Here is a 19,466-nt window from a genome sequence, read left to right as displayed (position 1 = left end):
GGCACCTATAGCTACTGACTTAGAACCCTTCACCTTATCAAGTCAAAGGGAGTACAGGAAGCTGTTTTGATATTTCCCATACACCTACACTGTCCCTCAAATGTATACTTGATTGTAGGACGGTGGGAGTTTAATGTCAGCGACCTTTAATGTAGATCAGTCTTTTTTGACCTAAGGACTTGGCCCTACTTTCTGACTGAAAACTAGAGTAAAGTGGGAGGAAACATGTCTTCTTCCAACACACAGAGAAGTCTTTGCTTTTCCAACTGATCACTCAAAGGAGTACAGCTATACTATGAAATGGTATTACACGCCATTGCAATCAATTTTTTCGTTTTTAGCTGCGTTCAATCAGAACAGACAGAAGGTATTGTAAAATCTCCTCCGAGCCGGAGTTGAACCAGCGACCTAAGGATTCCTGTTCCCATACACCTACAGTCCTCCGCTCTACCAACTGAGCTATCGAAGGGATCACATGTGCAGTGTCTGGTTTGTTGGACCATCGGATACATGGGACCTAACAGAGTCTGTGTTTTGCAAGAATTCCATGTTGCAAGGACTTGAACATAACAAAACTGTATCTGTCTGACTCTACATGTTCCTTCATGCCTGAGGCACTGAACATATTTCACATCAACATGAGTATCCTTCCTTTTTCCAACTCTTGGGCTGCGTTCAGACGCAGGGGAGTACAGGGAGCAATTTTGAGAAATTGATACTAGAGCATAGGACTGTGTTTTTTTGAATGTCACTTACCTTACTGTTGGTAGATCCAACGCTGTTGGACCATGGGATTGCACCCAACTTTTTCTCTGAAAATTGTCCTAACCTGTCTGGAACATGTCTTATGTTCGCTGTGTGTTACACTGCATGGGCACCTATAGCTACTGACTTAGAACCCTTCACCTTATCAAGTCAAAGGGAGTACAGGAAGCTGTTTTGATATTTCCCATACACCTACACTGTCCCTCAAATGTATACTTGATTGTAGGACGGTGGGAGTTTAATGTCAGCGACCTTTAATGTAGATCAGTCTTTTTTGACCTAAGGACTTGGCCCTACTTTCTGACTGAAAACTAGAGTAAAGTGGGAGGAAACATGTCTTCTTCCAACACACAGAGAAGTCTTTGCTTTTCCAACTGATCACTCAAAGGAGTACAGCTATACTATGAAATGGTATTACACGCCATTGCAATCAATTTTTTCGTTTTTAGCTGCGTTCAATCAGAACAGACAGAAGGTATTGTAAAATCTCCTCCGAGCCGGAGTTGAACCAGCGACCTAAGGATTCCTGTTCCCATACACCTACAGTCCTCCGCTCTACCAACTGAGCTATCGAAGGGATCACATGTGCAGTGTCTGGTTTGTTGGACCATCGGATACATGGGACCTAACAGAGTCTGTGTTTTGCAAGAATTCCATGTTGCAAGGACTTGAACATAACAAAACTGTATCTGTCTGACTCTACATGTTCCTTCATGCCTGAGGCACTGAACATATTTCACATCAACATGAGTATCCTTCCTTTTTCCAACTCTTGGGCTGCGTTCAGACGCAGGGGAGTACAGGGAGCAATTTTGAGAAATTGATACTAGAGCATAGGACTGTGTTTTTTTGAATGTCACTTACCTTACTGTTGGTAGATCCAACGCTGTTGGACCATGGGATTGCACCCAACTTTTTCTCTGAAAATTGTCCTAACCTGTCTGGAACATGTCTTATGTTCGCTGTGTGTTACACTGCATGGGCACCTATAGCTACTGACTTAGAACCCTTCACCTTATCAAGTCAAAGGGAGTACAGGAAGCTGTTTTGATATTTCCCATACACCTACACTGTCCCTCAAATGTATACTTGATTGTAGGACGGTGGGAGTTTAATGTCAGCGACCTTTAATGTAGATCAGTCTTTTTTGACCTAAGGACTTGGCCCTACTTTCTGACTGAAAACTAGAGTAAAGTGGGAGGAAACATGTCTTCTTCCAACACACAGAGAAGTCTTTGCTTTTCCAACTGATCACTCAAAGGAGTACAGCTATACTATGAAATGGTATTACACGCCATTGCAATCAATTTTTTCGTTTTTAGCTGCGTTCAATCAGAACAGACAGAAGGTATTGTAAAATCTCCTCCGAGCCGGAGTTGAACCAGCGACCTAAGGATTCCTGTTCCCATACACCTACAGTCCTCCGCTCTACCAACTGAGCTATCGAAGGGATCACATGTGCAGTGTCTGGTTTGTTGGACCATCGGATACATGGGACCTAACAGAGTCTGTGTTTTGCAAGAATTCCATGTTGCAAGGACTTGAACATAACAAAACTGTATCTGTCTGACTCTACATGTTCCTTCATGCCTGAGGCACTGAACATATTTCACATCAACATGAGTATCCTTCCTTTTTCCAACTCTTGGGCTGCGTTCAGACGCAGGGGAGTACAGGGAGCAATTTTGAGAAATTGATACTAGAGCATAGGACTGTGTTTTTTTGAATGTCACTTACCTTACTGTTGGTAGATCCAACGCTGTTGGACCATGGGATTGCACCCAACTTTTTCTCTGAAAATTGTCCTAACCTGTCTGGAACATGTCTTATGTTCGCTGTGTGTTACACTGCATGGGCACCTATAGCTACTGACTTAGAACCCTTCACCTTATCAAGTCAAAGGGAGTACAGGAAGCTGTTTTGATATTTCCCATACACCTACACTGTCCCTCAAATGTATACTTGATTGTAGGACGGTGGGAGTTTAATGTCAGCGACCTTTAATGTAGATCAGTCTTTTTTGACCTAAGGACTTGGCCCTACTTTCTGACTGAAAACTAGAGTAAAGTGGGAGGAAACATGTCTTCTTCCAACACACAGAGAAGTCTTTGCTTTTCCAACTGATCACTCAAAGGAGTACAGTTATACTATGAAATGGTATTACACGCCATTGCAATCAATTTTTTCGTTTTTAGCTGCGTTCAATCAGAACAGACAGAAGGTATTGTAAAATCTCCTCCGAGCCGGAGTTGAACCAGCGACCTAAGGATTCCTGTTCCCATACACCTACAGTCCTCCGCTCTACCAACTGAGCTATCGAAGGGATCACATGTGCAGTGTCTGGTTTGTTGGACCATCGGATACATGGGACCTAACAGAGTCTGTGTTTTGCAAGAATTCCATGTTGCAAGGACTTGAACATAACAAAACTGTATCTGTCTGACTCTACATGTTCCTTCATGCCTGAGGCACTGAACATATTTCACATCAACATGAGTATCCTTCCTTTTTCCAACTCTTGGGCTGCGTTCAGACGCAGGGGAGTACAGGGAGCAATTTTGAGAAATTGATACTAGAGCATAGGACTGTGTTTTTTTGAATGTCACTTACCTTACTGTTGGTAGATCCAACGCTGTTGGACCATGGGATTGCACCCAACTTTTTCTCTGAAAATTGTCCTAACCTGTCTGGAACATGTCTTATGTTCGCTGTGTGTTACACTGCATGGGCACCTATAGCTACTGACTTAGAACCCTTCACCTTATCAAGTCAAAGGGAGTACAGGAAGCTGTTTTGATATTTCCCATACACCTACAGTGTCCCTCAAATGTATACTTGATTGTAGGACGGTGGGAGTTTAATGTCAGCGACCTTTAATGTAGATCAGTCTTTTTTGACCTAAGGACTTGGCCCTACTTTCTGACTGAAAACTAGAGTAAAGTGGGAGGAAACATGTCTTCTTCCAACACACAGAGAAGTCTTTGCTTTTCCAACTGATCACTCAAAGGAGTACAGCTATACTATGAAATGGTATTACACGCCATTGCAATCAATTTTTTCGTTTTTAGCTGCGTTCAATCAGAACAGACAGAAGGTATTGTAAAATCTCCTCCGAGCCGGAGTTGAACCAGCGACCTAAGGATTCCTGTTCCCATACACCTACAGTCCTCCGCTCTACCAACTGAGCTATCGAAGGGGTCACATGTGCAGTGTCTGGTTTGTTGGACCATCGGATACATGGGACCTAACAGAGTCTGTGTTTTGCAAGAATTCCATGTTGCAAGGACTTGAACATAACAAAACTGTATCTGTCTGACTCTACATGTTCCTTCATGCCTGAGGCACTGAACATATTTCACATCAACATGAGTATCCTTCCTTTTTCCAACTCTTGGGCTGCGTTCAGACGCAGGGGAGTACAGGGAGCAATTTTGAGAAATTGATACTAGAGCATAGGACTGTGTTTTTTTGAATGTCACTTACCTTACTGTTGGTAGATCCAACGCTGTTGGACCATGGGATTGCACCCAACTTTTTCTCTGAAAATTGTCCTAACCTGTCTGGAACATGTCTTATGTTCGCTGTGTGTTACACTGCATGGGCACCTATAGCTACTGACTTAGAACCCTTCACCTTATCAAGTCAAAGGGAGTACAGGAAGCTGTTTTGATATTTCCCATACACCTACAGTGTCCCTCAAATGTATACTTGATTGTAGGACGGTGGGAGTTTAATGTCAGCGACCTTTAATGTAGATCAGTCTTTTTTGACCTAAGGACTTGGCCCTACTTTCTGACTGAAAACTAGAGTAAAGTGGGAGGAAACATGTCTTCTTCCAACACACAGAGAAGTCTTTGCTTTTCCAACTGATCACTCAAAGGAGTACAGCTATACTATGAAATGGTATTACACGCCATTGCAATCAATTTTTTCGTTTTTAGCTGCGTTCAATCAGAACAGACAGAAGGTATTGTAAAATCTCCTCCGAGCCGGAGTTGAACCAGCGACCTAAGGATTCCTGTTCCCATACACCTACAGTCCTCCGCTCTACCAACTGAGCTATCGAAGGGATCACATGTGCAGTGTCTGGTTTGTTGGACCATCGGATACATGGGACCTAACAGAGTCTGTGTTTTGCAAGAATTCCATGTTGCAAGGACTTGAACATAACAAAACTGTATCTGTCTGACTCTACATGTTCCTTCATGCCTGAGGCACTGAACATATTTCACATCAACATGAGTATCCTTCCTTTTTCCAACTCTTGGGCTGCGTTCAGACGCAGGGGAGTACAGGGAGCAATTTTGAGAAATTGATACTAGAGCATAGGACTGTGTTTTTTTGAATGTCACTTACCTTACTGTTGGTAGATCCAACGCTGTTGGACCATGGGATTGCACCCAACTTTTTCTCTGAAAATTGTCCTAACCTGTCTGGAACATGTCTTATGTTCGCTGTGTGTTACACTGCATGGGCACCTATAGCTACTGACTTAGAACCCTTCACCTTATCAAGTCAAAGGGAGTACAGGAAGCTGTTTTGATATTTCCCATACACCTACAGTGTCCCTCAAATGTATACTTGATTGTAGGACGGTGGGAGTTTAATGTCAGCGACCTTTAATGTAGATCAGTCTTTTTTGACCTAAGGACTTGGCCCTACTTTCTGACTGAAAACTAGAGTAAAGTGGGAGGAAACATGTCTTCTTCCAACACACAGAGAAGTCTTTGCTTTTCCAACTGATCACTCAAAGGAGTACAGCTATACTATGAAATGGTATTACACGCCATTGCAATCAATTTTTTCGTTTTTAGCTGCGTTCAATCAGAACAGACAGAAGGTATTGTAAAATCTCCTCGGAGCTGGAGTTGAACCAGCGACCTAAGGATTCCTGTTCCCATACACCTACAGTCCTCCGCTCTACCAACTGAGCTATCGAAGGGATCACATGTGCAGTGTCTGGTTTGTTGGACCATCGGATACATGGGACCTAACAGAGTCTGTGTTTTGCAAGAATTCCATGTTGCAAGGACTTGAACATAACAAAACTGTATCTGTCTGACTCTACATGTTCCTTCATGCCTGAGGCACTGAACATATTTCACATCAACATGAGTATCCTTCCTTTTTCCAACTCTTGGGCTGCGTTCAGACGCAGGGGAGTACAGGGAGCAATTTTGAGAAATTGATACTAGAGCATAGGACTGTGTTTTTTTGAATGTCACTTACCTTACTGTTGGTAGATCCAACGCTGTTGGACCATGGGATTGCACCCAACTTTTTCTCTGAAAATTGTCCTAACCTGTCTGGAACATGTCTTATGTTCGCTGTGTGTTACACTGCATGGGCACCTATAGCTACTGACTTAGAACCCTTCACCTTATCAAGTCAAAGGGAGTACAGGAAGCTGTTTTGATATTTCCCATACACCTACAGTGTCCCTCAAATGTATACTTGATTGTAGGACGGTGGGAGTTTAATGTCAGCGACCTTTAATGTAGATCAGTCTTTTTTGACCTAAGGACTTGGCCCTACTTTCTGACTGAAAACTAGAGTAAAGTGGGAGGAAACATGTCTTCTTCCAACACACAGAGAAGTCTTTGCTTTTCCAACTGATCACTCAAAGGAGTACAGCTATACTATGAAATGGTATTACACGCCATTGCAATCAATTTTTTCGTTTTTAGCTGCGTTCAATCAGAACAGACAGAAGGTATTGTAAAATCTCCTCCGAGCCGGAGTTGAACCAGCGACCTAAGGATTCCTGTTCCCATACACCTACAGTCCTCCGCTCTACCAACTGAGCTATCGAAGGGATCACATGTGCAGTGTCTGGTTTGTTGGACCATCGGATACATGGGACCTAACAGAGTCTGTGTTTTGCAAGAATTCCATGTTGCAAGGACTTGAACATAACAAAACTGTATCTGTCTGACTCTACATGTTCCTTCATGCCTGAGGCACTGAACATATTTCACATCAACATGAGTATCCTTCCTTTTTCCAACTCTTGGGCTGCGTTCAGACGCAGGGGAGTACAGGGAGCAATTTTGAGAAATTGATACTAGAGCATAGGACTGTGTTTTTTTGAATGTCACTTACCTTACTGTTGGTAGATCCAACGCTGTTGGACCATGGGATTGCACCCAACTTTTTCTCTGAAAATTGTCCTAACCTGTCTGGAACATGTCTTATGTTCGCTGTGTGTTACACTGCATGGGCACCTATAGCTACTGACTTAGAACCCTTCACCTTATCAAGTCAAAGGGAGTACAGGAAGCTGTTTTGATATTTCCCATACACCTACAGTGTCCCTCAAATGTATACTTGATTGTAGGACGGTGGGAGTTTAATGTCAGCGACCTTTAATGTAGATCAGTCTTTTTTGACCTAAGGACTTGGCCCTACTTTCTGACTGAAAACTAGAGTAAAGTGGGAGGAAACATGTCTTCTTCCAACACACAGAGAAGTCTTTGCTTTTCCAACTGATCACTCAAAGGAGTACAGCTATACTATGAAATGGTATTACACGCCATTGCAATCAATTTTTTCGTTTTTAGCTGCGTTCAATCAGAACAGACAGAAGGTATTGTAAAATCTCCTCCGAGCCGGAGTTGAACCAGCGACCTAAGGATTCCTGTTCCCATACACCTACAGTCCTCCGCTCTACCAACTGAGCTATCGAAGGGATCACATGTGCAGTGTCTGGTTTGTTGGACCATCGGATACATGGGACCTAACAGAGTCTGTGTTTTGCAAGAATTCCATGTTGCAAGGACTTGAACATAACAAAACTGTATCTGTCTGACTCTACATGTTCCTTCATGCCTGAGGCACTGAACATATTTCACATCAACATGAGTATCCTTCCTTTTTCCAACTCTTGGGCTGCGTTCAGACGCAGGGGAGTACAGGGAGCAATTTTGAGAAATTGATACTAGAGCATAGGACTGTGTTTTTTTGAATGTCACTTACCTTACTGTTGGTAGATCCAACGCTGTTGGACCATGGGATTGCACCCAACTTTTTCTCTGAAAATTGTCCTAACCTGTCTGGAACATGTCTTATGTTCGCTGTGTGTTACACTGCATGGGCACCTATAGCTACTGACTTAGAACCCTTCACCTTATCAAGTCAAAGGGAGTACAGGAAGCTGTTTTGATATTTCCCATACACCTACACTGTCCCTCAAATGTATACTTGATTGTAGGACGGTGGGAGTTTAATGTCAGCGACCTTTAATGTAGATCAGTCTTTTTTGACCTAAGGACTTGGCCCTACTTTCTGACTGAAAACTAGAGTAAAGTGGGAGGAAACATGTCTTCTTCCAACACACAGAGAAGTCTTTGCTTTTCCAACTGATCACTCAAAGGAGTACAGCTATACTATGAAATGGTATTACACGCCATTGCAATCAATTTTTTCGTTTTTAGCTGCGTTCAATCAGAACAGACAGAAGGTATTGTAAAATCTCCTCCGAGCCGGAGTTGAACCAGCGACCTAAGGATTCCTGTTCCCATACACCTACAGTCCTCCGCTCTACCAACTGAGCTATCGAAGGGATCACATGTGCAGTGTCTGGTTTGTTGGACCATCGGATACATGGGACCTAACAGAGTCTGTGTTTTGCAAGAATTCCATGTTGCAAGGACTTGAACATAACAAAACTGTATCTGTCTGACTCTACATGTTCCTTCATGCCTGAGGCACTGAACATATTTCACATCAACATGAGTATCCTTCCTTTTTCCAACTCTTGGGCTGCGTTCAGACGCAGGGGAGTACAGGGAGCAATTTTGAGAAATTGATACTAGAGCATAGGACTGTGTTTTTTTGAATGTCACTTACCTTACTGTTGGTAGATCCAACGCTGTTGGACCATGGGATTGCACCCAACTTTTTCTCTGAAAATTGTCCTAACCTGTCTGGAACATGTCTTATGTTCGCTGTGTGTTACACTGCATGGGCACCTATAGCTACTGACTTAGAACCCTTCACCTTATCAAGTCAAAGGGAGTACAGGAAGCTGTTTTGATATTTCCCATACACCTACACTGTCCCTCAAATGTATACTTGATTGTAGGACGGTGGGAGTTTAATGTCAGCGACCTTTAATGTAGATCAGTCTTTTTTGACCTAAGGACTTGGCCCTACTTTCTGACTGAAAACTAGAGTAAAGTGGGAGGAAACATGTCTTCTTCCAACACACAGAGAAGTCTTTGCTTTTCCAACTGATCACTCAAAGGAGTACAGCTATACTATGAAATGGTATTACACGCCATTGCAATCAATTTTTTCGTTTTTAGCTGCGTTCAATCAGAACAGACAGAAGGTATTGTAAAATCTCCTCCGAGCCGGAGTTGAGCCAGCGACCTAAGGATTCCTGTTCCCATACACCTACAGTCCTCCGCTCTACCAACTGAGCTATCGAAGGGCTCACATGAGCAGTGTCTGGTTTGTTGGACCATCGGATACATGGGACCTAACAGAGTCTGTGTTTTGCAAGAATTCCATGTTGCAAGGACTTGAACATAACAAAACTGTATCTGTCTGACTCTACATGTTCCTTCATGCCTGAGGCACTGAACATATTTCACATCAACATGAGTATCCTTCCTTTTTCCAACTCTTGGGCTGCGTTCAGACGCAGGGGAGTACAGGGAGCAATTTTGAGAAATTGATACTAGAGCATAGGACTGTGTTTTTTTGAATGTCACTTACCTTACTGTTGGTAGATCCAACGCTGTTGGACCATGGGATTGCACCCAACTTTTTCTCTGAAAATTGTCCTAACCTGTCTGGAACATGTCTTATGTTCGCTGTGTGTTACACTGCATGGGCACCTATAGCTACTGACTTAGAACCCTTCACCTTATCAAGTCAAAGGGAGTACAGGAAGCTGTTTTGATATTTCCCATACACCTACAGTGTCCCTCAAATGTATACTTGATTGTAGGACGGTGGGAGTTTAATGTCAGCGACCTTTAATGTAGATCAGTCTTTTTTGACCTAAGGACTTGGCCCTACTTTCTGACTGAAAACTAGAGTAAAGTGGGAGGAAACATGTCTTCTTCCAACACACAGAGAAGTCTTTGCTTTTCCAACTGATCACTCAAAGGAGTACAGCTATACTATGAAATGGTATTACACGCCATTGCAATCAATTTTTTCGTTTTTAGCTGCGTTCAATCAGAACAGACAGAAGGTATTGTAAAATCTCCTCCGAGCCGGAGTTGAACCAGCGACCTAAGGATTCCTGTTCCCATACACCTACAGTCCTCCGCTCTACCAACTGAGCTATCGAAGGGATCACATGTGCAGTGTCTGGTTTGTTGGACCATCGGATACATGGGACCTAACAGAGTCTGTGTTTTGCAAGAATTCCATGTTGCAAGGACTTGAACATAACAAAACTGTATCTGTCTGACTCTACATGTTCCTTCATGCCTGAGGCACTGAACATATTTCACATCAACATGAGTATCCTTCCTTTTTCCAACTCTTGGGCTGCGTTCAGACGCAGGGGAGTACAGGGAGCAATTTTGAGAAATTGATACTAGAGCATAGGACTGTGTTTTTTTGAATGTCACTTACCTTACTGTTGGTAGATCCAACGCTGTTGGACCATGGGATTGCACCCAACTTTTTCTCTGAAAATTGTCCTAACCTGTCTGGAACATGTCTTATGTTCGCTGTGTGTTACACTGCATGGGCACCTATAGCTACTGACTTAGAACCCTTCACCTTATCAAGTCAAAGGGAGTACAGGAAGCTGTTTTGATATTTCCCATACACCTACAGTGTCCCTCAAATGTATACTTGATTGTAGGACGGTGGGAGTTTAATGTCAGCGACCTTTAATGTAGATCAGTCTTTTTTGACCTAAGGACTTGGCCCTACTTTCTGAAAACTAGAGTAAAGTGGGAGGAAACATGTCTTCTTCCAACACACAGAGAAGTCTTTGCTTTTCCAACTGATCACTCAAAGGAGTACAGCTATACTATGAAATGGTATTACACGCCATTGCAATCAATTTTTTCGTTTTTAGCTGCGTTCAATCAGAACAGACAGAAGGTATTGTAAAATCTCCTCCGAGCCGGAGTTGAGCCAGCGACCTAAGGATTCCTGTTCCCATACACCTACAGTCCTCCGCTCTACCAACTGAGCTATCGAAGGGCTCACATGTGCAGTGTCTGGTTTGTTGGACCATCGGATACATGGGACCTAACAGAGTCTGTGTTTTGCAAGAATTCCATGTTGCAAGGACTTGAACATAACAAAACTGTATCTGTCTGACTCTACATGTTCCTTCATGCCTGAGGCACTGAACATATTTCACATCAACATGAGTATCCTTCCTTTTTCCAACTCTTGGGCTGCGTTCAGACGCAGGGGAGTACAGGGAGCAATTTTGAGAAATTGATACTAGAGCATAGGACTGTGTTTTTTTGAATGTCACTTACCTTACTGTTGGTAGATCCAACGCTGTTGGCCCATGGGATTGCACCCAACTTTTTCTCTGAAAATTGTCCTAACCTGTCTGGAACATGTCTTATGTTCGCTGTGTGTTACACTGCATGGGCACCTATAGCTACTGACTTAGAACCCTTCACCTTATCAAGTCAAAGGGAGTACAGGAAGCTGTTTTGATATTTCCCATACACCTACACTGTCCCTCAAATGTATACTTGATTGTAGGACGGTGGGAGTTTAATGTCAGCGACCTTTAATGTAGATCAGTCTGTTTTGACCTAAGGACTTGGCCCTACTTTCTGACTGAAAACTAGAGTAAAGTGGGAGGAAACATGTCTTCTTCCAACACACAGAGAAGTCTTTGCTTTTCCAACTGATCACTCAAAGGAGTACAGTTATACTATGAAATGGTATTACACGCCATTGCAATCAATTTTTTCATTTTTAGCTGCGTTCAATCAGAACAGACAGAAGGTATTGTAAAATCTCCTCCGAGCCGGAGTTGAACCAGCGACCTAAGGATTCCTGTTCCCATACACCTACAGTCCTCCGCTCTACCAACTGAGCTATCGAAGGGATCACATGTGCAGTGTCTGGTTTGTTGGACCATCGGATACATGGGACCTAACAGAGTCTGTGTTTTGCAAGAATTCCATGTTGCAAGGACTTGAACATAACAAAACTGTATCTGTCTGACTCTACATGTTCCTTCATGCCTGAGGCACTGAACATATTTCACATCAACATGAGTATCCTTCCTTTTTCCAACTCTTGGGCTGCGTTCAGACGCAGGGGAGTACAGGGAGCAATTTTGAGAAATTGATACTAGAGCATAGGACTGTGTTTTTTTGAATGTCACTTACCTTACTGTTGGTAGATCCAACGCTGTTGGACCATGGGATTGCACCCAACTTTTTCTCTGAAAATTGTCCTAACCTGTCTGGAACATGTCTTATGTTCGCTGTGTGTTACACTGCATGGGCACCTATAGCTACTGACTTAGAACCCTTCACCTTATCAAGTCAAAGGGAGTACAGGAAGCTGTTTTGATATTTCCCATACACCTACAGTGTCCCTCAAATGTATACTTGATTGTAGGACGGTGGGAGTTTAATGTCAGCGACCTTTAATGTAGATCAGTCTTTTTTGACCTAAGGACTTGGCCCTACTTTCTGACTGAAAACTAGAGTAAAGTGGGAGGAAACATGTCTTCTTCCAACACACAGAGAAGTCTTTGCTTTTCCAACTGATCACTCAAAGGAGTACAGCTATACTATGAAATGGTATTACACGCCATTGCAATAAATTTTTTCGTTTTTAGCTGCGTTCAATCAGAACAGACAGAAGGTATTGTAAAACCTCCTCCGAGCCGGAGTTGAACCAGCGACCTAAGGATTCCTGTTCCCATACACCTACAGTCCTCCGCTCTACCAACTGAGCTATCGAAGGGCTCACATGTGCAGTGTCTGGTTTGTTGGACCATCGGATACATGGGACCTAACAGAGTCTGTGTTTTGCAAGAATTCCATGTTGCAAGGACTTGAACATAACAAAACTGTATCTGTCTGACTCTACATGTTCCTTCATGCCTGAGGCACTGAACATATTTCACATCAACATGAGTATCCTTCCTTTTTCCAACTCTTGGGCTGCGTTCAGACGCAGGGGAGTACAGGGAGCAATTTTGAGAAATTGATACTAGAGCATAGGACTGTGTTTTTTTGAATGTCACTTACCTTACTGTTGGTAGATCCAACGCTGTTGGACCATGGGATTGCACCCAACTTTTTCTCTGAAAATTGTCCTAACCTGTCTGGAACATGTCTTATGTTCGCTGTGTGTTACACTGCATGGGCACCTATAGCTACTGACTTAGAACCCTTCACCTTATCAAGTCAAAGGGAGTACAGGAAGCTGTTTTGATATTTCCCATACACCTACACTGTCCCTCAAATGTATACTTGATTGTAGGACGGTGGGAGTTTAATGTCAGCGACCTTTAATGTAGATCAGTCTTTTTTGACCTAAGGACTTGGCCCTACTTTCTGACTGAAAACTAGAGTAAAGTGGGAGGAAACATGTCTTCTTCCAACACACAGAGAAGTCTTTGCTTTTCCAACTGATCACTCAAAAGAGTACAGCTATACTATGAAATGGTATTACACGCCATTGCAATAAATTTTTTCGTTTTTAGCTGCGTTCAATCAGAACAGACAGAAGGTATTGTAAAACCTCCTCCGAGCCGGAGTTGAACCAGCGACCTAAGGATTCCTGTTCCCATACACCTACAGTCCTCCGCTCTACCAACTGAGCTATCGAAGGGCTCACATGTGCAGTGTCTGGTTTGTTGGACCATCGGATACATGGGACCTAACAGAGTCTGTGTTTTGCAAGAATTCCATGTTGCAAGGACTTGAACATAACAAAACTGTATCTGTCTGACTCTACATGTTCCTTCATGCCTGAGGCACTGAACATATTTCACATCAACATGAGTATCCTTCCTTTTTCCAACTCTTGGGCTGCGTTCAGACGCAGGGGAGTACAGGGAGCAATTTTGAGAAATTGATACTAGAGCATAGGACTGTGTTTTTTTGAATGTCACTTACCTTACTGTTGGTAGATCCAACGCTGTTGGACCATGGGATTGCACCCAACTTTTTCTCTGAAAATTGTCCTAACCTGTCTGGAACATGTCTTATGTTCGCTGTGTGTTACACTGCATGGGCACCTATAGCTACTGACTTAGAACCCTTCACCTTATCAAGTCAAAGGGAGTACAGGAAGCTGTTTTGATATTTCCCATACACCTACACTGTCCCTCAAATGTATACTTGATTGTAGGACGGTGGGAGTTTAATGTCAGCGACCTTTAATGTAGATCAGTCTTTTTTGACCTAAGGACTTGGCCCTACTTTCTGACTGAAAACTAGAGTAAAGTGGGAGGAAACATGTCTTCTTCCAACACACAGAGAAGTCTTTGCTTTTCCAACTGATCACTCAAAGGAGTACAGCTATACTATGAAATGGTATTACACGCCATTGCAATCAATTTTTTCGTTTTTAGCTGCGTTCAATCAGAACAGACAGAAGGTATTGTAAAATCTCCTCCGAGCCGGAGTTGAACCAGCGACCTAAGGATTCCTGTTCCCATACACCTACAGTCCTCCGCTCTACCAACTGAGCTATCGAAGGGATCACATGTGCAGTGTCTGGTTTGTTGGACCATCGGATACATGGGACCTAACAGAGTCTGTGTTTTGCAAGAATTCCATGTTGCAAGGACTTGAACATAACAAAACTGTATCTGTCTGACTCTACATGTTCCTTCATGCCTGAGGCACTGAACATATTTCACATCAACATGAGTATCCTTCCTTTTTCCAACTCTTGGGCTGCGTTCAGACGCAGGGGAGTACAGGGAGCAATTTTGAGAAATTGATACTAGAGCATAGGACTGTGTTTTTTTGAATGTCACTTACCTTACTGTTGGTAGATCCAACGCTGTTGGACCATGGGATTGCACCCAACTTTTTCTCTGAAAATTGTCCTAACCTGTCTGGAACATGTCTTATGTTCGCTGTGTGTTACACTGCATGGGCACCTATAGCTACTGACTTAGAACCCTTCACCTTATCAAGTCAAAGGGAGTACAGGAAGCTGTTTTGATATTTCCCATACACCTACACTGTCCCTCAAATGTATACTTGATTGTAGGACGGTGGGAGTTTAATGTCAGCGACCTTTAATGTAGATCAGTCTTTTTTGACCTAAGGACTTGGCCCTACTTTCTGACTGAAAACTAGAGTAAAGTGGGAGGAAACATGTCTTCTTCCAACACACAGAGAAGTCTTTGCTTTTCCAACTGATCACTCAAAGGAGTACAGTTATACTATGAAATGGTATTACACGCCATTGCAATCAATTTTTTCGTTTTTAGCTGCGTTCAATCAGAACAGACAGAAGGTATTGTAAAATCTCCTCCGAGCCGGAGTTGAACCAGCGACCTAAGGATTCCTGTTCCCATACACCTACAGTCCTCCGCTCTACCAACTGAGCTATCGAAGGGATCACATGTGCAGTGTCTGGTTTGTTGGACCATCGGATACATGGGACCTAACAGAGTCTGTGTTTTGCAAGAATTCCATGTTGCAAGGACTTGAACATAACAAAACTGTATCTGTCTGACTCTACATGTTCCTTCATGCCTGAGGCACTGAACATATTTCACATCAACATGAGTATCCTTCCTTTTTCCAACTCTTGGGCTGCGTTCAGACGCAGGGGAGTACAGGGAGCAATTTTGAGAAATTGATACTAGAGCATAGGACTGTGTTTTTTTGAATGTCACTTACCTTACTGTTGGTAGATCCAACGCTGTTGGACCATGGGATTGCACCCAACTTTTTCTCTGAAAATTGTCCTAACCTGTCTGGAACATGTCTTATGTTCGCTGTGTGTTACACTGCATGGGCACCTATAGCTACTGACTTAGAACCCTTCACCTTATCAAGTCAAAGGGAGTACAGGAAGCTGTTTTGATATTTCCCATACACCTACACTGTCCCTCAAATGTATACTTGATTGTAGGACGGTGGGAGTTTAATGTCAGCGACCTTTAATGTAGATCAGTCTTTTTTGACCTAAGGACTTGGCCCTACTTTCTGACTGAAAACTAGAGTAAAGTGGGAGGAAACATGTCTTCTTCCAACACACAGAGAAGTCTTTGCTTTTCCAACTGATCACTCAAAAGAGTACAGCTATACTATGAAATGGTATTACACGCCATTGCAATAAATTTTTTCGTTTTTAGCTGCGTTCAATCAGAACAGACAGAAGGTATTGTAAAACCTCCTCCGAGCCGGAGTTGAACCAGCGACCTAAGGATTCCTGTTCCCATACACCTACAGTCCTCCGCTCTACCAACTGAGCTATCGAAGGGCTCACATGTGCAGTGTCTGGTTTGTTGGACCATCGGATACATGGGACCTAACAGAGTCTGTGTTTTGCAAGAATTCCATGTTGCAAGGACTTGAACATAACAAAACTGTATCTGTCTGACTCTACATGTTCCTTCATGCCTGAGGCACTGAACATATTTCACATCAACATGAGTATCCTTCCTTTTTCCAACTCTTGGGCTGCGTTCAGACGCAGGGGAGTACAGGGAGCAATTTTGAGAAATTGATACTAGAGCATAGGACTGTGTTTTTTTGAATGTCACTTACCTTACTGTTGGTAGATCCAACGCTGTTGGACCATGGGATTGCACCCAACTTTTTCTCTGAAAATTGTCCTAACCTGTCTGGAACATGTCTTATGTTCGCTGTGTGTTACACTGCATGGGCACCTATAGCTACTGACTTAGAACCCTTCACCTTATCAAGTCAAAGGGAGTACAGGAAGCTGTTTTGATATTTCCCATACACCTACACTGTCCCTCAAATGTATACTTGATTGTAGGACGGTGGGAGTTTAATGTCAGCGACCTTTAATGTAGATCAGTCTTTTTTGACCTAAGGACTTGGCCCTACTTTCTGACTGAAAACTAGAGTAAAGTGGGAGGAAACATGTCTTCTTCCAACACACAGAGAAGTCTTTGCTTTTCCAACTGATCACTCAAAGGAGTACAGCTATACTATGAAATGGTATTACACGCCATTGCAATCAATTTTTTCGTTTTTAGCTGCGTTCAATCAGAACAGACAGAAGGTATTGTAAAATCTCCTCCGAGCCGGAGTTGAACCAGCGACCTAAGGATTCCTGTTCCCATACACCTACAGTCCTCCGCTCTACCAACTGAGCTATCGAAGGGATCACATGTGCAGTGTCTGGTTTGTTGGACCATCGGATACATGGGACCTAACAGAGTCTGTGTTTTGCAAGAATTCCATGTTGCAAGGACTTGAACATAACAAAACTGTATCTGTCTGACTCTACATGTTCCTTCATGCCTGAGGCACTGAACATATTTCACATCAACATGAGTATCCTTCCTTTTTCCAACTCTTGGGCTGCGTTCAGACGCAGGGGAGTACAGGGAGCAATTTTGAGAAATTGATACTAGAGCATAGGACTGTGTTTTTTTGAATGTCACTTACCTTACTGTTGGTAGATCCAACGCTGTTGGACCATGGGATTGCACCCAACTTTTTCTCTGAAAATTGTCCTAACCTGTCTGGAACATGTCTTATGTTCGCTGTGTGTTACACTGCATGGGCACCTATAGCTACTGACTTAGAACCCTTCACCTTATCAAGTCAAAGGGAGTACAGGAAGCTGTTTTGATATTTCCCATACACCTACACTGTCCCTCAAATGTATACTTGATTGTAGGACGGTGGGAGTTTAATGTCAGCGACCTTTAATGTAGATCAGTCTTTTTTGACCTAAGGACTTGGCCCTACTTTCTGACTGAAAACTAGAGTAAAGTGGGAGGAAACATGTCTTCTTCCAACACACAGAGAAGTCTTTGCTTTTCCAACTGATCACTCAAAGGAGTACAGTTATACTATGAAATGGTATTACACGCCATTGCAATCAATTTTTTCGTTTTTAGCTGCGTTCAATCAGAACAGACAGAAGGTATTGTAAAATCTCCTCCGAGCCGGAGTTGAACCAGCGACCTAAGGATTCCTGTTCCCATACACCTACAGTCCTCCGCTCTACCAACTGAGCTATCGAAGGGATCACATGTGCAGTGTCTGGTTTGTTGGACCATCGGATACATGGGACCTAACAGAGTCTGTGTTTTGCAAGAATTCCATGTTGCAAGGACTTGAACATAACAAAACTGTATCTGTCTGACTCTACATGTTCCTTCATGCCTGAGGCACTGAACATATTTCACATCAACATGAGTATCCTTCCTTTTTCCAACTCTTGGGCTGCGTTCAGACGCAGGGGAGTACAGGGAGCAATTTTGAGAAATTGATACTAGAGCATAGGACTGTGCTTTTTTGAATGTCACTTACCTTACTGTTGGTAGATCCAACGCTGTTGGACCATGGGATTGCACCCAACTTTTTCTCTGAAAATTGTCCTAACCTGTCTGGAACATGTCTTATGTTCGCTGTGTGTTACACTGCATGGGCACCTATAGCTACTGACTTAGAACCCTTCACCTTATCAAGTCAAAGGGAGTACAGGAAGCTGTTTTGATATTTCCCATACACCTACAGTGTCCCTCAAATGTATACTTGATTGTAGGACGGTGGGAGTTTAATGTCAGCGACCTTTAATGTAGATCAGTCTTTTTTGACCTAAGGACTTGGCCCTACTTTCTGACTGAAAACTAGAGTAAAGTGGGAGGAAACATGTCTTCTTCCAACACACAGAGAAGTCTTTGCTTTTCCAACTGATCACTCAAAGGAGTACAGCTATACTATGAAATGGTATTACACGCCATTGCAATCAATTTTTTCGTTTTTAGCTGCGTTCAATCAGAACAGACAGAAGGTATTGTAAAATCTCCTCCGAGCCGGAGTTGAACCAGCGACCTAAGGATTCCTGTTCCCATACACCTACAGTCCTCCGCTCTACCAACTGAGCTATCGAAGGGGTCACATGTGCAGTGTCTGGTTTGTTGGACCATCGGATACATGGGACCTAACAGAGTCTGTGTTTTGCAAGAATTCCATGTTGCAAGGACTTGAACATAACAAAACTGTATCTGTCTGACTCTACATGTTCCTTCATGCCTGAGGCACTGAACATATTTCACATCAACATGAGTATCCTTCCTTTTTCCAACTCTTGGGCTGCGTTCAGACGCAGGGGAGTACAGGGAGCAATTTTGAGAAATTGATACTAGAGCATAGGACTGTGTTTTTTTGAATGTCACTTACCTTACTGTTGGTAGATCCAACGCTGTTGGACCATGGGATTGCACCCAACTTTTTCTCTGAAAATTGTCCTAACCTGTCTGGAACATGTCTTATGTTCGCTGTGTGTTACACTGCATGGGCACCTATAGCTACTGACTTAGAACCCTTCACCTTATCAAGTCAAAGGGAGTACAGGAAGCTGTTTTGATATTTCCCATACACCTACAGTGTCCCTCAAATGTATACTTGATTGTAGGACGGTGGGAGTTTAATGTCAGCGACCTTTAATGTAGATCAGTCTTTTTTGACCTAAGGACTTGGCCCTACTTTCTGACTGAAAACTAGAGTAAAGTGGGAGGAAACATGTCTTCTTCCAACACACAGAGAAGTCTTTGCTTTTCC

General features: G+C 43.0%; 22 non-coding genes across 22 annotated transcripts; all 22 read right to left on the bottom strand.

Moving 5' to 3' along the window:
* Positions 1-380: 380 nt before the first annotated feature.
* Positions 381-469, bottom strand: trnay-gua (transfer RNA tyrosine (anticodon GUA)). The gene is given in 2 exon segments: positions 381-416; positions 433-469. It is a non-coding gene; the product is annotated as a tRNA-Tyr (tRNA).
* A 784-nt stretch (positions 470-1,253) lies between these two features.
* Positions 1,254-1,342, bottom strand: trnay-gua (transfer RNA tyrosine (anticodon GUA)). The gene is given in 2 exon segments: positions 1,254-1,289; positions 1,306-1,342. It is a non-coding gene; the product is annotated as a tRNA-Tyr (tRNA).
* Positions 1,343-2,126: 784 nt separating this feature from the next.
* trnay-gua (transfer RNA tyrosine (anticodon GUA)) lies at positions 2,127-2,215 on the bottom strand. Its single transcript is given in 2 exon segments — positions 2,127-2,162; positions 2,179-2,215. It is a non-coding gene; the product is annotated as a tRNA-Tyr (tRNA).
* A 784-nt stretch (positions 2,216-2,999) lies between these two features.
* On the bottom strand, positions 3,000-3,088 carry trnay-gua (transfer RNA tyrosine (anticodon GUA)). The gene is given in 2 exon segments: positions 3,000-3,035; positions 3,052-3,088. It is a non-coding gene; the product is annotated as a tRNA-Tyr (tRNA).
* Positions 3,089-3,872: 784 nt separating this feature from the next.
* trnay-gua (transfer RNA tyrosine (anticodon GUA)) lies at positions 3,873-3,961 on the bottom strand. The gene is given in 2 exon segments: positions 3,873-3,908; positions 3,925-3,961. It is a non-coding gene; the product is annotated as a tRNA-Tyr (tRNA).
* A 784-nt stretch (positions 3,962-4,745) lies between these two features.
* trnay-gua (transfer RNA tyrosine (anticodon GUA)) lies at positions 4,746-4,834 on the bottom strand. The gene is given in 2 exon segments: positions 4,746-4,781; positions 4,798-4,834. It is a non-coding gene; the product is annotated as a tRNA-Tyr (tRNA).
* A 784-nt stretch (positions 4,835-5,618) lies between these two features.
* trnay-gua (transfer RNA tyrosine (anticodon GUA)) lies at positions 5,619-5,707 on the bottom strand. Its single transcript is given in 2 exon segments — positions 5,619-5,654; positions 5,671-5,707. It is a non-coding gene; the product is annotated as a tRNA-Tyr (tRNA).
* Positions 5,708-6,491: 784 nt separating this feature from the next.
* Positions 6,492-6,580, bottom strand: trnay-gua (transfer RNA tyrosine (anticodon GUA)). Its single transcript is given in 2 exon segments — positions 6,492-6,527; positions 6,544-6,580. It is a non-coding gene; the product is annotated as a tRNA-Tyr (tRNA).
* A 784-nt stretch (positions 6,581-7,364) lies between these two features.
* On the bottom strand, positions 7,365-7,453 carry trnay-gua (transfer RNA tyrosine (anticodon GUA)). The gene is given in 2 exon segments: positions 7,365-7,400; positions 7,417-7,453. It is a non-coding gene; the product is annotated as a tRNA-Tyr (tRNA).
* A 784-nt stretch (positions 7,454-8,237) lies between these two features.
* trnay-gua (transfer RNA tyrosine (anticodon GUA)) lies at positions 8,238-8,326 on the bottom strand. Its single transcript is given in 2 exon segments — positions 8,238-8,273; positions 8,290-8,326. It is a non-coding gene; the product is annotated as a tRNA-Tyr (tRNA).
* A 784-nt stretch (positions 8,327-9,110) lies between these two features.
* Positions 9,111-9,199, bottom strand: trnay-gua (transfer RNA tyrosine (anticodon GUA)). Its single transcript is given in 2 exon segments — positions 9,111-9,146; positions 9,163-9,199. It is a non-coding gene; the product is annotated as a tRNA-Tyr (tRNA).
* Positions 9,200-9,983: 784 nt separating this feature from the next.
* trnay-gua (transfer RNA tyrosine (anticodon GUA)) lies at positions 9,984-10,072 on the bottom strand. The gene is given in 2 exon segments: positions 9,984-10,019; positions 10,036-10,072. It is a non-coding gene; the product is annotated as a tRNA-Tyr (tRNA).
* A 780-nt stretch (positions 10,073-10,852) lies between these two features.
* Positions 10,853-10,941, bottom strand: trnay-gua (transfer RNA tyrosine (anticodon GUA)). Its single transcript is given in 2 exon segments — positions 10,853-10,888; positions 10,905-10,941. It is a non-coding gene; the product is annotated as a tRNA-Tyr (tRNA).
* Positions 10,942-11,725: 784 nt separating this feature from the next.
* trnay-gua (transfer RNA tyrosine (anticodon GUA)) lies at positions 11,726-11,814 on the bottom strand. The gene is given in 2 exon segments: positions 11,726-11,761; positions 11,778-11,814. It is a non-coding gene; the product is annotated as a tRNA-Tyr (tRNA).
* Positions 11,815-12,598: 784 nt separating this feature from the next.
* trnay-gua (transfer RNA tyrosine (anticodon GUA)) lies at positions 12,599-12,687 on the bottom strand. Its single transcript is given in 2 exon segments — positions 12,599-12,634; positions 12,651-12,687. It is a non-coding gene; the product is annotated as a tRNA-Tyr (tRNA).
* Positions 12,688-13,471: 784 nt separating this feature from the next.
* On the bottom strand, positions 13,472-13,560 carry trnay-gua (transfer RNA tyrosine (anticodon GUA)). The gene is given in 2 exon segments: positions 13,472-13,507; positions 13,524-13,560. It is a non-coding gene; the product is annotated as a tRNA-Tyr (tRNA).
* A 784-nt stretch (positions 13,561-14,344) lies between these two features.
* trnay-gua (transfer RNA tyrosine (anticodon GUA)) lies at positions 14,345-14,433 on the bottom strand. Its single transcript is given in 2 exon segments — positions 14,345-14,380; positions 14,397-14,433. It is a non-coding gene; the product is annotated as a tRNA-Tyr (tRNA).
* A 784-nt stretch (positions 14,434-15,217) lies between these two features.
* trnay-gua (transfer RNA tyrosine (anticodon GUA)) lies at positions 15,218-15,306 on the bottom strand. Its single transcript is given in 2 exon segments — positions 15,218-15,253; positions 15,270-15,306. It is a non-coding gene; the product is annotated as a tRNA-Tyr (tRNA).
* Positions 15,307-16,090: 784 nt separating this feature from the next.
* Positions 16,091-16,179, bottom strand: trnay-gua (transfer RNA tyrosine (anticodon GUA)). The gene is given in 2 exon segments: positions 16,091-16,126; positions 16,143-16,179. It is a non-coding gene; the product is annotated as a tRNA-Tyr (tRNA).
* Positions 16,180-16,963: 784 nt separating this feature from the next.
* On the bottom strand, positions 16,964-17,052 carry trnay-gua (transfer RNA tyrosine (anticodon GUA)). The gene is given in 2 exon segments: positions 16,964-16,999; positions 17,016-17,052. It is a non-coding gene; the product is annotated as a tRNA-Tyr (tRNA).
* Positions 17,053-17,836: 784 nt separating this feature from the next.
* On the bottom strand, positions 17,837-17,925 carry trnay-gua (transfer RNA tyrosine (anticodon GUA)). Its single transcript is given in 2 exon segments — positions 17,837-17,872; positions 17,889-17,925. It is a non-coding gene; the product is annotated as a tRNA-Tyr (tRNA).
* Positions 17,926-18,709: 784 nt separating this feature from the next.
* On the bottom strand, positions 18,710-18,798 carry trnay-gua (transfer RNA tyrosine (anticodon GUA)). Its single transcript is given in 2 exon segments — positions 18,710-18,745; positions 18,762-18,798. It is a non-coding gene; the product is annotated as a tRNA-Tyr (tRNA).
* Positions 18,799-19,466: the final 668 nt, after the last annotated feature.

The sequence above is a fragment of the Diplotaxodon limnothrissa genome, linkage group LG10 (genome assembly GCF_057381915.1).
Source record: "Diplotaxodon limnothrissa isolate DT_005_m linkage group LG10, D_limnothrissa_male_GT1.1, whole genome shotgun sequence".
Lineage (NCBI taxonomy): Eukaryota > Metazoa > Chordata > Actinopteri > Cichliformes > Cichlidae > Diplotaxodon > Diplotaxodon limnothrissa.
Note: the sequence above shows the minus strand (reverse complement) of the source record. Positions and strands in the feature narration are given on the sequence as shown.